Here is a 14861-nt window from a genome sequence, read left to right on the forward strand (position 1 = left end):
CTTTGACTTTTCCATCGGAAAAGTGGTGTGGCGCCACTCTGTGCGTTGCCGCTTTGTTTCCGGTTCGAAGCGATGAAGCCATGTTTGGTTCAAATGGCTCTGAGCACTATGGGACTCAACTGCTGAGGTCATTAGTCCCCTAGAACTTAGAACTAGTTAAACCTAACTAACCTAAGGACATCACAAACATCCATGCCCGAGGCAGGATTCGAACCTGCGACCGTAGCGGTCTTGCGGTTCCAGACTGCAGCGCCTTTAACCGCACGGCCACTTCGGCCGGCGAAGCCATGTTTCATCACCTGTTAGGATGTTCGACAAAAGTTAGCTTAGCCTCGTAACGTGCAAGCAATTCGCGCAGATGGTCCTTCGTTGCTCCTTATAGTCTTCTCTCAGGTGGCCAGAACCGAACAGACACACACCTATGAGTGCCCCAACTAGTCGACGACGAATGTGTAAGCACTACCAACAGATACATCCAGTTGAGCAGCGGGATGTCTGAGTGTGATCTGTCGCTCACCTCGAATGAGAGTGATGATGATAGTGATTAAAATTCTTCTGGGTATTATGCCGCGTTATTGCTAAAATCTAACATCAATAATAAACTAAAACCGACGTTTCGGCCGAATTGCAACGGCCATCCTCAGGGCACGATTGGTTTTGTATGGGGATAGGTGCTTCTATTTATTACAGACTATCGATGTCTGACGTCATTGCTGTAAAACTTTTAATTGGTCCTCTAATATGATTGGCTAGTCATGGCGTAAGGGAAGGTGGAAGGAAAGAAGCTATTCGTGGATGTCCATGTCGTCAACGATTGGTAGCTGCCCGCCAATCAGCGTTCTGCTTCTGGTCGGCAAGTTTTCCTCCTGGTGTGCGCGGAAGTGGACTGACAGTTGCTCTACAGCCGTTTGTGCAGATACGTCCCTGTTCCGTGTAGTTTCTGCCCCGCGACCGCTCGCAGCCCGTCGGACTGGGATGGCCGTCACCCAGGACGCCGGGAGTTTGTAGCCATCTTCTCTGTTGGTGTTGTCAGGCTGCTTAATAATTTCCATCGCCTCCCGTATTTTGCGTTCTCGCATCCAAGATTCTTTCGCCAGTACTCGTGCTTCCTGGAACCTGACAGGTTGTCCACAGTCACGGTGGTGTTCCGCTACCGCCGATTTATTAGATTAATGTAATCGTACATAGCGTTCGTGTTCTGCTACTCGTAAGCTGATAGGTCTCCCTCTTACATCAGTGATGATGATGTTTGGTTTGTGGGGCGCTCAACTACGTGGTCATCAGCGCCCGTACAAAGACCCAATTTTTTCCACAGTTCAGTCTTTTTCACAGTCCAATCTAGCGAGTGTCACGAATGATAAGGATGATGAGGAAAACACAAACACCCAATCCCCGGGCAGAGAAAATCCCCAATCCGGCCGGGAATCGAATCCGGGACCCCGTGATCCAGAGGTAGCAACGCCAGCCACAAGACTACGATCTGTGGACTCGAAGCCGGCCGAAGTGGCCGTGCGGTTAAAGACGCTGCAGTCTGGAACCGCAAGACCGCTACGGTCGCAGGTTCGAATCCTGCCTCGGGTATGGATGTTTGTGATGTCCTTAGGTTAGTTAGGTTTAACTAGTTCTAAGTTCTAGGGGACTAATGACCTCAGCAGTTGAGTCCCATAGTGCTCAGAGCCATTTGAACCATTTTTTTGTGGACTCGAATGAGAGTGTCCGCACGTTCCAACGTTGCAGGAGTCACAACTCTGTGCAGCCGGCCGGCACGGAGGAGAGCGGACAGGTTTACGCTATCTTGTTGCAAAGATGACAAACGTCTCACCCAACTACTCTCCGTGTTTTTTTTTTTTCACTGCCAGGTCTCTGCAGACATTCTGCAAGCGCCTTTGAATATGTGCAATGTCTGGTATTCCGCCAAAAGAAACTCAATGACAGCTCTCTGACTGGAACGCACCACCGTCACAGAGTCATTCTGAAGACTCGGTATAGCGCCGCCACCTATTGGAACTTCATGAAACTATAGGAGCTGAAGTGGGAACATTCGACCGTGTCCCACAACAAATTCCGAATTTTTTCAACCGAAACTGGAATAAATAAAAAATGTTTTGGATTACTTATCGAACGCCCCTCGCATAAGTTTATAAAAACGATGAGCAAGAAATGTCCGTCCCTTACCGAACGCGGAAGGAGGGGGTTTTGCTGGAAGATTGATAGTACTTGTGGCAGATGAGGATGCTGGAGGTCTTCCAGACAGCAAAAGTGAGAGCGCTCCCCGGTGGCTGGAGCAGCGCCGCCGGCAAGTGCCCCTGCTGTCCCGGGCTGCCCCGGCGCGCCGCGGTGGCCGCTTAGGCGACGCATCGACCGGCCGGTCGGCCTCCCACCAGAGGCCGCTATCGACTGGCGCGCTCCCAGCGGCCACAGGGATAGACAGCCTACCTACCACCATCTCCCATCTGCAGCCAGCAGCTTCAATCGTGCACAGTTAGCTTCCGGTTGCTCCTAAACGCTGACAGCCGCATGTGAACAAGCACACCGGACCAGAAACTAGTTACCCGCGGGAGACACCACGTTAATACGCTACTGGCCATTACAATTGCTACACCAAGAATAAATGCTGATGATAAACGGGTATTCATTGGACAAATATTTTATACTAGAACTGATATGTGATTACATTTTAACGCAATTTGAGTGCATAGATCCTGAGAAATCCGTACCCAGAACAACCACCTATGGACTATGGCCGTAATAACGGCCTTGATATGCCTGGGCATTGAGTCAGAGCTTGGATGACGTGTAAAGGTACACCTGCCCATGCAGCTTCAACACATACCACAGTTCATCAAGAGTAGTGACTGGCGTATTGTGACGAGCCAGTTGCTCGGCCACCATTGACCAGACGTTTTCAGTTGGTGAGAGATCTGGAGAAAGTGCTGGCCAGGGCAGCAGTCGAACATTTTCTGTATCCAGAAAGGCCCGTACAAGATCTGCAACATGCGGTCGTGCATTATCCTGCTGAAATGTAGGGTTTCGCAGGGATCGAATGAAGGGTAGAGCCACGGGTCGTAAAACATCTGAAATGTAACGTCCACTGTTCAAAGTGCCGTCAGTTCGAACAAGAGGTGACCGAGACGTGTAACCAATGGCACCCCATACCATCACGCCGGGTTATACGCCAGTATGGCGATGACGAATACACGCTTCCAATGTGCGTTCACCGCGATGTTGCCAAACACGGATGCGACCATCATGATGATCTCCGAGCTGATAGTCCATGCTGCTTGAGGCCGGCCGGTGTGGCCGAGCGGTTCCACGCGACAGTCTGGAGCCGCGCGACCGCAACGGTCGCAGGTTCGAATCCTGCCTCGGGCATGGATGTGTGTGATGTCCTTAGGTTAGTTAGGTTTAAGTAGTTCTAAGTTCTAGGGGACTGAAGTTAAGTCCCATAGTGCTCAGAGCCATTTGAACCATTCCATGCTGCTGCAAACGTCGTCGAATTGTTCGTGCAGATGGTTGTTTTCTTGCAAACGTCCCCATCTGTTGACTCAGAGATCGAGACGTGGCTGCACGATCCTTTACGGCCATGCGGAGAAGATGCCTGTCATCTCGACTGCTAATGATACGAAGCCGTTGGGATCCAGCACGGCGTTCCGTATTACCCTCCTAAACCCACCAATTCCCTATTCTGCTAACAGTCATTGGATCTCGACCAACGCGAGCAGCAATGTCGCGATACGATAAACCGCAATCGCAATAGGCTACAATCCGACCTTTATCAAAGTCGCAAACGTGATGGTACGCATTTCTCCTCCTTAGACGAGGCATCACAACAACGTTTCACCAGGCAACGCCAGTTAACTGATGTTTGCGTATGAGAAATCGGTTGGAAACTTTCCTAATGTCAGCACGTTGTAGGTGTCACCAGCGGCGCCAGCCTTGTGTGAATGCTCTGAAAAGCTAATCATTTGCATATCACAGCATCTTCTTCCTGTCGGTTAAATTTCGCGTCTGTAGCACGTCATCTTCGTGGTGTAGCGATTTTCATGGCCAGTAGGGTGCCATCTAACACCGCAAATGCCCTTCGCCAATGAAGAAGATAGTCCTCAAGTTTTTAGAGGTACCCAGGTGAAGCCACTCATTAATCTGATCCCGTAGAGTTACCGAACTCAGGGAAAGTTGATTGCTACATTTCACTCACTCTACCAAATGGTCCCCGATATTAAAATCGGATGATTTTTGCCGACTAATCGAGATGCGGTATGCTGCCCATGTGTTCGTCAAATCAGGAACGTAGGAATGCGATCCAATTAATAAGGCTGCGTTCATTTTTGAGGATCGGAGTACCCGTAGCACACTCATCAAGAAGCTATAGAAAAATTGTAGCTCTTGGATCAGCGAGAATGTTGAAATAAACATCGTAGTTCATACTAATAGTACCTAGTATGTGGGCCCAAATTGTGGTGTGGAAGAAACATCACAGAAACATGGCAGAACGGCTTCCGGCCTGAACAAAAATCTCCACACACTTTGGGCTAAGCACCTTATTGAGCAGTTCATACACTCACCACCTCGGATAATTTTAAAAGAGAGAAAATCACTACTTGTCTGACCATAGGACACGCCTCCAGTCAGATACTGGCCAGGTTCTCTATTATTTGGTCCAATGAAAACGTGAAGCTCCATGTGCTGCTGAGAGCAATTGCGTTTTAGAAGGTACACGACTGCAAATGTCGATTTAAGGGTCTCCGTATGAAATCTCGAAATTTTCAATTTTTGTTTTTTCAGTGATATTAATTTACGTAATTTCACCTTTCCAAAGACATATAGTACATTACTATTGCCTCATTTATGGTTCATTCATTCATTTAAACAAAACACTCTGTGGGAATGACCATTTTCTAAGAATAAGAACAGTTGAAGAAGGTAAGAGTCTCTAATTATTTAGGAGATGGGGATTCAGAAGCTTTCAAAGCAGTTGAGCATGAGAAGCCATACGGAGAAAATGTAACTATTACTAAACTGGAGCGAATAAGTCATATGCAAAAGTGAATGGATACAAGGCTGCGACGACTGAAAACTGCATTCAAGGGAATGAAACTGGAAGATGGTGGATGACTGCACTGTAAGAACAGACTCCGGCGCAGAAGATGAGAAAGGCTGCATGGGCAGTTTTATATCACCTCTCTTCAACGGAAGATACAGCTGTTCAAGGCCTATGCCCTCTAAGAAGTGATTCGAGGTACAAATACAACAGAGCACTGTTAAGAAATTTATTGACAAACCACCTATGCCTTTTTTCATAGTGGAGGTCTTGAATGAAATTTTGAAAGACTTGTCAGATGTAAGGCTTTTGAAGACATTTCTTCATGGCCGCACTCAGAATCCTAACGATTCCATCAACAGCGTGATCTGGGTCAGACTTCCCAAGACGGTGTTTGTATCAATTAGTACACCGCATTTTGGTGTCTCTGATGTAGTGACAACGTTCAATGAAGGAAATGCAAGTTGTGAGGTCCTGAAAAGAGTGCTAGAAGTTGTTGGTCGTTTCACAGCGAAGCAAAGGTTAAATTTACATAAAAAAAAGAGTTAGAGCATCAGAGAGAGATATTACAGCCCTTGAAACAAGGGCAAGACAACGCAGGCGAGCAGGAGAAAGGACATTGGAACATGAGATGGAAGAGGATGCAGACAACCCAGGTTACGGGACTGTTATGCACTGACAACTTTAATCAGAAAAGGACATTTCAGGATGAGATGAAAGATGTTGCAGACAACCCATCTTATGGAGCTTGAATGCACTGGCAACTTTAATGGCTCTCTCTCATAAGTTGTATTTTTTAATAAAAAAGCATATTTTTTCTCATCTTCAACTTGCCAGAAATTGTTCAAAATTACAGGGTTCACTAATCTGAGTATTCTGCAGTTTTCAACGCAGCGGTTTTCCTATTTTGTAAATCTCAAAGAAGTTGTAGCTCTATGTACACAGAAAAATACAGAGTTTCTTATTTAGATGTCCACTTTTTGCAAGAATAATTATTATCTTAAAACTAATCAGTATTTTCAGAAATTCTTTTCTTAAAATGTTTAGTAATGTGTAACCGAAAAGTCATATATATTACAAATTCTTTTCTCATTAATTTTCAATAAAAGGTGCCCTTCATATGAATAAATTTTACATTATTTAAGGTAGGGATTACCAATTTGCCAAGGCCCCTTAATACAATTTCCTTTTCAATTTTCGCTAGGGAACCGCCTGAGAAGGGCTTGCATTTTCTGACAGTACCAGTTCCTATCTGTTTCAACGTGACTACCATCGACAAGGCACGACACGTGTCACCAATCCCAGTTGGTTTGGACCTTTGCAAGACAGTTGTTCTTACGCCGTGTTACAAGGCTGCGACGGATTCTCCATTGTTTGTATACACTTTGGAGAATCTCTAATGCACCAACAGAACGATTAATTTCATTCACAGATGTGGTCTTGGAGACATTCAAACACGATACCTCTAGTGACGCTGGAGGCTCTCCTGACGGTCTAGTTATAGAAATGGTTTTGGGCAAGAAGTCAGACGTCGTTGTAAAGTCCCCATGTACGACGAACACACTGTTGAGCTGTAACTGATGTTTCCTATTTACGCCAGTACAAGCAGAAAACTCGCAGCCGTGAACACGTCAAATCTGGAAGGGAATAGCGAAGACTCCCCAAATCGGCAGTGAGAAGTACAGCTACTCAACTTGTCCGATGATGAACCAAGGACTTCAGCGCTCTTGCGAAGGCTCTTCTGCTGAGCGCTGCTGTCGAACTCACTAGCGCTGTCTGCGGAAGTCACCTGCCAAAGTACGCTCTTGCGATGATATGTGACAGTCCTCGCTATTGTCATGTCAATATGAAACTTCCTGGCAGATTAAAACTGTGTGCCCGACCGAGACTCGAACTCGGGACCTTTGCCTTTCGCGGGCAAGTGCTCTACCATCTGAGCTACCGAAGCACGACTCACGCCCGGTACTCACAGCTTTACTTCTGCCAGTACCTCGTCTCCCACCTTCCAAACTTTACAGAAGCTCTCCTGCGAACCTTGCAGAACTAGCACTCCTGAAAGAAAGGATATTGCGGAGACATGGCTTAGCCACAGCCTGGGGGATGTTTCCAGAATGAGATTTTCACTCTGCAGCGGAGTGTGCACTGATATGAAACTTCCTGGCAGATTAAAACTGTGTGCCCGACCGAGACTCGAACTCGGGACCTTTGCCTTTCGCGGGCAAGTGCTCTACCATCTGAGCTACCGAAGCACGACTCACGCCCGGTACTCACAGCTTTACTTCTGCCAGTACCTCGTCTCCCACCTTCCAAACTTTACAGAAGCTCTCCTGCGAACCTTGCAGAACTAGCACTCCTGAAAGAAAGGATATTGCGGAGACATGGCTTAGCCACAGCCTGGGGGATGTTTCCAGAATGAGATTTTCACTCTGCAGCGGAGTGTGCACTGATATGAAACTTCCTGGCAGATTAAAACTGTGTGCCCGACCGAGACTCGAACTCGGGACCTTTGCCTTTCGCGGGCAAGTGCTCTACCATCTGAGCTACCGAAGCACGACTCACGCCCGGTACTCACAGCTTTACTTCTGCCAGTACCTCGTCTCCCACCTTCCAAACTTTACAGAAGCTCTCCTGCGAACCTTGCAGAGCTAGCACTCCTGAAAGAAAGGAAGTGCTAGTTCTGCAAGGTTCGCAGGAGAGCTTCTGTAAAGTTTGGAAGGTGGGAGACGAGGTACTGGCAGAAGTAAAGCTGTGAGTACCGGGCGTGAGTCGTGCTTCGGTAGCTCAGATGGTAGAGCACTTGCCCGCGAAAGGCAAAGGTCCCGAGTTCGAGTCTCGGTCGGGCACACAGTTTTAATCTGCCAGGAAGTTTCATATCAGTGCACACTCCGCTGCAGAGTGAAAATCTCATTCTGGAAACATCCCCCAGGCTGTGGCTAAGCCATGTCTCCGCAATATCCTTTCTTTCAGGAGTGCTAGTTCTGCAAGGTTCGCAGGAGAGCTTCTGTAAAGTTTGGAAGGTGGGAGACGAGGTACTGGCAGAAGTAAAGCTGTGAGTACCGGGCGTGAGTCGTGCTTCGGTAGCTCAGATGGTAGAGCACTTGCCCGCGAAAGGCAAAGGTCCCGAGTTCGAGTCTCGGTCGGGCACACAGTTTTAATCTGCCAGGAAGTTTCATATCAGTGCACACTCCGCTGCAGAGTGAAAATCTCATTCTGGAAACATCCCCCAGGCTGTGGCTAAGCCATGTCTCCGCAATATCCTTTCTTTCAGGAGTGCTAGTTCTGCAAGGTTCGCAGGAGAGCTTCTGTAAAGTTTGGAAGGTGGGAGACGAGGTACTGGCAGAAGTAAAGCTGTGAGTACCGGGCGTGAGTCGTGCTTCGGTAGCTCAGATGGTAGAGCACTTGCCCGCGAAAGGCAAAGGTCCCGAGTTCGAGTCTCGGTCGGGCACACAGTTTTAATCTGCCAGGAAGTTTCATATCAGTGCACACTCCGCTGCAGAGTGAAAATCTCATTCTGGAAACATCCCCCAGGCTGTGGCTAAGCCATGTCTCCGCAATATCCTTTCTTTCAGGAGTGCTAGTTCTGCAAGGTTCGCAGGAGAGCTTCTGTAAAGTTTGGAAGGTGGGAGACGAGGTACTGGCAGAAGTAACGCTGTGAGTACCGGGCGTGAGTCGTGCTTCGGTAGCTCAGATGGTAGAGCACTTGCCCGCGAAAGGCAAAGGTCCCGAGTTCGAGTCTCGGTCGGGCACACAGTTTTAATCTGCCAGGAAGTTTCATATCAGTGCACACTCCGCTGCAGAGTGAAAATCTCATTCTGGAAACATCCCCCAGGCTGTGGCTAAGCCATGTCTCCGCAATATCCTTTCTTTCAGGAGTGCTAGTTCTGCAAGGTTCGCAGGAGAGCTTCTGTAAAGTTTGGAAGGTGGGAGACGAGGTACTGGCAGAAGTAAAGCTGTGAGTACCGGGCGTGAGTCGTGCTTCGGTAGCTCAGATGGTAGAGCACTTGCCCGCGAAAGGCAAAGGTCCCGAGTTCGAGTCTCGGTCGGGCACACAGTTTTAATCTGCCAGGAAGTTTCATATCAGTGCACACTCCGCTGCAGAGTGAAAATCTCATTCTGGAAACATCCCCCAGGCTGTGGCTAAGCCATGTCTCCGCAATATCCTTTCTTTCAGGAGTGCTAGTTCTGCAAGGTTCGCAGGAGAGCTTCTGTAAAGTTTGGAAGGTGGGAGACGAGGTACTGGCAGAAGTAAAGCTGTGAGTACCGGGCGTGAGTCGTGCTTCGGTAGCTCAGATGGTAGAGCACTTGCCCGCGAAAGGCAAAGGTCCCGAGTTCGAGTCTCGGTCGGGCACACAGTTTTAATCTGCCAGGAAGTTTCATATCAGTGCACACTCCGCTGCAGAGTGAAAATCTCATTCTGGAAACATCCCCCAGGCTGTGGCTAAGCCATGTCTCCGCAATATCCTTTCTTTCAGGAGTGCTAGTTCTGCAAGGTTCGCAGGAGAGCTTCTGTAAAGTTTGGAAGGTGGGAGACGAGGTACTGGCAGAAGTAAAGCTGTGAGTACCGGGCGTGAGTCGTGCTTCGGTAGCTCAGATGGTAGAGCACTTGCCCGCGAAAGGCAAAGGTCCCGAGTTCGAGTCTCGGTCGGGCACACAGTTTTAAACCGCCAGGAAGTTTCATATCAGTGCACACTCCGCTGCAGAGTGAAAATCTCATTCTGGAAACATCCCCCAGGCTGTGGCTAAGCCATGTCTCCGCAATATCCTTTCTTTCAGGAGTGCTAGTTCTGCAAGGTTCGCAGGAGAGCTTCTGTAAAGTTTGGAAGGTGGGAGACGAGGTACTGGCAGAAGTACAGCTGTGAGTACCGGGCGTGAGTCGTGCTTCGGTAGCTCAGATGGTAGAGCACTTGCCCGCGAAAGGCAAAGGTCCCGAGTTCGAGTCTCGGTCGGGCACACAGTTTTAATCTGCCAGGAAGTTTCATATCAGTGCACACTCCGCTGCAGAGTGAAAATCTCATTCTGGTCATGTCAATAGTTCTCATGGAGTAACAGATCGAGCCGAGTTTCGCTAGACCTCTGTGTGCGGAATCCATGTCCATTTTTATAGAGAAAGTTTTCCTACTCTAAAAACGTCATAATACATGAGCATAGAACATGTTTCATAATTCTACAACAATTGACGTCAACGAAATTGGCCTATAATTATGCGCTTCTGTACTAGGACCTTTCTTGAATGTGGGAATAACTGCGCCTTTTTCCAGTCGCTAGGATCTCTTTGTTGCTCTAGCGACCTACAATAAACCGTTGCTAGAAGGGGAGCAATTTCTTTCGCATAATCTCTGTAGAATCTTACAGGCATATCATCTGGTCCTGGAGCCCTTCTACTACAAAGCGACTGTAGGTTTTTTTTTTTTTTTTTTTTATTCCATTAGCAGGTAGTATCTACAATTTCGAAATTCGTACCATGATTGAAACGAGGGACCGACTTCTGATCTTTCGCTGTGAAACAATTTCGGAAGAGATAATTAATATTTCGGTATTCTCTCTCCCATTTCTCGTTTCGGTGCCGTTATGGTCACTGAGTAGCTGTATACATGATTTCGAACCACTTACTGAGTTTACGGAAGACCAAAACCTCTCAGGATTTTTAGCTAGCTCGACTGAAACAATTTTACTTTAAAAGTCACTGAACGTTTCTGTCATTGCTCGCCTTATGCTTATTTTCGCTTCCTTCAGCTTTTGTTTGTCAGGTAGGTTTTGATTTCTCTTACGTACCAAGTGCACCCGTGGTCTAGCGATAGCGACTTCGGTCCCGGGTCCGAAACCCGCAACCCTTTAAATTCTGTTTCGTAATCAGCATTGGCAGCGGAAGACTTCCAACATAAGAAGTCACCCTCGTTCTGCCAATGACCTTGCCAAAGAAGTACAGAACACTCTCTCGCCCTTGGGACGGGAAGCTGCCCCTAAAGGTGGAAGAATCAGCAATGATCAAAGCCATGAGGACGCAGAAGGCAATGTAAACCACTGCATTAAAGACACATAACGTGTATCCACAGGACATGTAGCCTGTAATCCAAAAAGTGACGATGATCTTTCCACTGGCAAAAGACTTCCGAATAGTGCCCCATGCGGACCTCCGAGGGGACTGCCAACGGGGAGGTGACCACGAGAAAAAGAATGAATAACCAACGAAACAATAACGTTCTACGTTCTACACCAGAAGTTTGAATGTGGTACGAAAGCTATATAATCTGAAAAGGGAAATGCTGTAGCTCAAGACTAGATATTGTGGGGTCAGTGAAGTGAAATGTAAAGAAGACAAGGATTTCTGATCAGATGAGAATAGGGTAATAGCAACAACAGCAGGAAATGGTGTAACGCGAGATTCGTTATGAATAGGAAGGTAGGGCAGAGAGCGTGTTACTGTGAACAGTTCAGTGATAGTTTTGTCCTCATCAGAATCGACAGCAAACCAACACTGACAACAATAGTTCAGGTATACATACCGAGGTCGCAAGCTGAAGATGAAGAGACAGAAAAAGTATACGACGGTATTGAAAGGGTAAAAAAAAGAGCACTCCGTCTTCAGGCCACGAGTGGCCTACCGGGACCATCCGACCGCCGTGTCATCCTCAGTGGAGGATGCGGATAGGAGGGGCGTGGGGTCAGCACACCGCTCTCCCGGTCGTTGTGATGGTATTCTTGACCGAAGCCACTACTGTTCAGTCGAGTAGCTCCTCAGTTGGCATCACGGGGCTGAGTGCATCCCGAAAAATGGCAACAGCGCATGGCAGCCTGGATGGTCACCCATCCAAGTGCCGACAACGCCCGATAGCGCTTAACTACGGTGATCTCACGGGAACCGGTGTATACACTGCGACAAGGCCGTTGCCTATTGAAAGGGTAAAAGGAGATGAAAATCTAATAGTCATGGGCGACTGGGATGCAGTTGCGGGCTAAGGAACAGAATGAAGGGTTACTGGAGAATATAGGCTTGGGACAAGAAATGAGAGGAGATAGACTTATTGAGTTCTGTAATAAATTTCAGCTAGAATAACGAGAACTCTGATCAAGAACAGCAAGAGGAGGAGGTATACTTGGAAAAGGCCGCATGGTACGGGAAGATTTCAGTTAGGTTACATCATGGTCAAGCAGAGATTCCGAAATCAGATGCTGGATGGCGTACCCAGAAGTAGATATAGACTCAGATCACGATGTAGTAGTGATGAAGAGTAGGCTGAAGTTTAAGAGATTAGTCAGGAATGATCAATACGCAAAAAAGTGGGATGTGGAAGAACTGAGGAATAACGAGATACACGTGATGCTCTCGAAGGCTATGGACACGTCAATGAGGAATAGTTCTGTAGGCAGTACAGCTGAAGAGGAATGCACGTCTCTAAAAAGGACAGTGACAGAAGTTGGGAAGGAAAACATAGATAACTGCGAACAAACCATGGGTAACAAGAGAAATACTTCAGTTAATCGATAGAGAAGGAAGCACAAAGATGTTCAGTGAAATTCAGGAATGTGGGATAACAAGTCGCTGAGGAAGGAAATAAATAGGAAGTGCAGGGAAGCTAATGGCTCTGAGCACTATGAAACTTAACATCTGAGGTCATCAGTCCCCTAGAACTTAGAACTACTTAAACCTAACTAACCTAAGGACATCACACACAACCATGCCCGAGGCAGGAATCGAACCTGCGACCGTAGCGCAGGGAAGCTAAGACGAAATGACTGCGTGAGGAATGCGAAGAATTCGAAAAAGAAATGACTGTCGGTAGGACTGACTTAGCATACAGGAAAGTCAAAATAACCATTGGTGAAATTAAAAGCAAGAGTAGTACATTAAGAGTGCAACGGGAATTCCATTATTAAATGCAGAGGAGAGAGCGGATAGGGAGAAAGAGTACATTGAAGACCTCTATGAACGGGGAAGACTTGTCTAATGTGATAGACGAAGAAACAGGAGTCGATTTACGAGAGGTAGGGGATCCAGTATTAGAATCAGAAATAAAGAGAACTGTGGAGGACTTAAGATCAAATAAGGCAGAAGGAATAGACGTCTCCACGTCATTTCATCAAAATTCCTAAAATCATTGAGGGGAAGTGGCAACAAAACGACTATTCACGTTGGTGTGTAGAATGTGTGAGTCCAGCGACATGCCATCTGACTTTCGGAAAAATATCATCCACACAATTCCGAAGACTGCAAAAGCTGAAAAGTGTGAGAATTATCACACAATCAGTTTAGCAGCTCATACATCCAAGTTACTTGAGAGTGTATTAGATGACAATCAGTTTGGCTTTAGGAAAGGTAAAGGCACCAGAGAAGCAATTCTGACGTTGAGGTTGATAATGGAAGCAAGACTAAAGAAAACTCAAGACACGTTTATAGGATTTGTCGACCTAGAAACAGCGTTCGACAGTGTAAAACGGTGCAATGTGTTCGAAATTCTGAGAAAAATAGGAGTAAGCTACAGGGAGAGACGTTTGATATACAATATGTACAATAGCCAAGAGGGAATAATAAGAGTGGAGGACCAAGAACGAAGTTCTCGGATTAAAAAGGATGTAAGGCAGCGATGTAGTCTTTCGCCCCCTATTGTTCAATCTGTACATCGAAGAAGCAATGATGGAAGTAAAAGAAAGGTTCAGGAGTTCGAATTAAAATTCAAGGTGAAAGGATATCAGTGATACGATTTGCTAATGACATTGTTATCCTGAGTGAAAGTGAAGAAGAATTACTTGAGCTGCAGAAGGGAATTAACAGTCTAATGAGTATACAGTATGAACTAAGAGTAAATCGAAGAAAGACGAAGGCAATGAGAAGTAGTAGAAATGAGCACAGAGATAAACTTAACATCAGGATTGATGGTCACGAAGTAGATGGAGTTAAGGAATTCTGCTACCTAGGCAGTAAAATAACCAATGACAGACGGAGCAAGGAGGATATCAAAAGCAGTCTAACTATGGTGAAAAGGCATTCCTGGCCAAGAGAAGTCTTCTAATATCAAATACCGGCCTTAATTTGAGGAAGAAATTTCTGAGGATGTACGTCTGGAGTACAGCATTGTATGTTAGTGAAACATGGACTGTGGAAAAACCGGAACAGAAGAGAATCGAAGCATTTGAGATGTGGTGCTATAGACGAATGTTGAAAATTAGGTGGACTGATAAGATAAGGAATGAGGAGGTTCTACGAAGAATCGGAGAGGAAAGGAATATGTGGAAAACACTGATAAGGAGAAGGGACAGGATGATAGTACATCTGTTAAGACGTCAGGGAATAATGTCCATGGTACTAGAGGGAACTGTAGAGGGCAAAAACTGCAGAGGAAGACAGAGACTGGTATACATCCAGCAAGCATTGAGGACGTAGGTTACAAGTGTTACTCTGAGATGAAGAGGTTGGTGTAGAAGAGAAATTCTTGTTGGGCTGCATCAAACCAGTCAGAAGACTAATGACTAAAAAAACCGTACCAGGTGAATTAGTTTTGTCATGGCTCGCTCTTCCATAAATCATAAATTATTCCTCTCCCAGTATCGTATCACCCATCTCATCTTCAGTTACTTCCCTTTCCGTAACATCATTGTCTCCAAGTTCATTTCCTTTGTATAGTTCTCCATATTTCTTCTGCATTTCAGCTCTCTCTTCTTTGCTTAGTGCTGGTTTTCTGTCTCTTGATATACATATAGCTACTTCTCTTTTCTGCAAATGTCTTTTCAATTCTCCTTTTAGCGGCATTTCTCTTTCCTCTATTTATGCATGCTTCAATATCCTTAAATTTCTCGTCTAGCCATTCCTGCCTTGCCAGTTTCC

General features: G+C 46.5%; 1 protein-coding gene across 1 annotated transcript in view; it reads right to left on the reverse strand.

Annotated features, from left to right (window-relative positions):
- LOC126484447 (uncharacterized) overlaps positions 1–14861 on the reverse strand; it is a 729699-nt gene that overhangs the window by 662401 nt on the left and 52437 nt on the right. The window lies entirely within an intron of this gene.

The sequence above is a fragment of the Schistocerca serialis genome, chromosome 6 (genome assembly GCF_023864345.2).
Source record: "Schistocerca serialis cubense isolate TAMUIC-IGC-003099 chromosome 6, iqSchSeri2.2, whole genome shotgun sequence".
In the NCBI taxonomy this organism is placed as follows: Eukaryota; Metazoa; Arthropoda; class Insecta; order Orthoptera; family Acrididae; genus Schistocerca; species Schistocerca serialis.